This window comes from Grammomys surdaster, unplaced genomic scaffold (genome assembly GCF_004785775.1).
Source record: "Grammomys surdaster isolate TR1022 unplaced genomic scaffold, NIH_TR_1.0 125881, whole genome shotgun sequence".
NCBI classification, from domain to species: domain Eukaryota; kingdom Metazoa; phylum Chordata; class Mammalia; order Rodentia; family Muridae; genus Grammomys; species Grammomys surdaster.
In genome coordinates, this window is record NW_021620706.1 from 1,901,141 (window position 1) to 1,902,427 (window position 1,287).

Sequence of the window (1,287 nt, forward strand, 5' to 3'; positions counted from 1 at the left end):
AGAGAGAGAGAGAGAGAGAGAGAGAGAGAGAGAGAGAGAGAGAGAGAGATCAACAGCCACCTCAAAGTTTCTTATCTCTCTTACTCATAACCCAATCTATAATTTACTTTTTTCTTACTAACCCTTAAGTAGACTTATTCTTCAAAACTAGCCATCAGCATCCTCCCTACTATGCAGGCTTCCATACTTTGCTGGTCTAAATTTGATGCCTCTGTATAAGCTCAGTACTCATGCTTGTCTTCAGGATACTTGTCTTGCTGCATTGATCACTGAAGACTTTATATCGCCTCTGTTACTTCATGAGTTTCTGTGGGGTAAACATTGAAAGGATGTAAAAATTCATAGAGACATTTGAGACCCCCATCTGAATTAAGTTTAGCAAGTTCACAGGCCTAGGTTCCAGGAACTAGCTGGCCACCCAAAGAAAGAACTAGCCAGGGGGCAGGTCAGCTAGGTCTTTCCGGGAACTGGCTCACCACAAAAGATAGCAGAACTAAAGATACAGGTTGGCTGAGTTACTCCAGGAAATGGCTGCTTACAATGGTCAGGATAAGGTCACATTCCTAAATAGAATGTGTACAGGATGTTTCCCACTCCCCCACCCTGGTTTATGATGAGCTAAATAATGAGTTAAGAATTCTCTACTATTTTTATGATGTGGGTTGGGATTTCTCCACTGTCCCCTCTTGGTTTCCCCCTTCACCCCCCTAGTTTGTGGTTTTCTCCTTTAAATACACCTTGCTCCTGAGCCTCGGGATTTACTCCTCTTGTGAGTCTCGGCCTCAGCCGGCTGATCCCCAAATAAAGCCTTTTGCAGTTTGCAGCAAGTTCGGTCTCTTGCATGATTCTGAGTGGACGCAATCCCCTGTGGCTTGAGTGGGGGTCTCCCCCTATCTGGGGGTCCTTTCAACATCATGGCTTTGCAATCCCAACACTAAAGAGGGTATTTTCTGACCAAACAAATGAAGCATTTCTTGTTTTGAGAGTTTTCATACTGTAAATTCTGGTTTGTAACTGATGCCATTTCTGGTAGAAAAGCCCCCTTTTCTTTAGTGGCAAGTCTGTGACTTCCAGAGCCACTAGAAAATTGAGTGTTAAGGTAACTCTTGGTATGGAAACTGGAGGTTATCTGCCTGCCAAATACACTTCACTTACTCAGGGAGTAAGTCAAGAAGGAGGGGACCTAATAAAAAATGCAAAAGAAAAAAAGGAAAAGAAAAAGAAAAATTAAAACTCTCTCCTCTCTCTCTCTCTCTCTCTCTCTCTCTCTCTCTCTCTCTCTCTCTC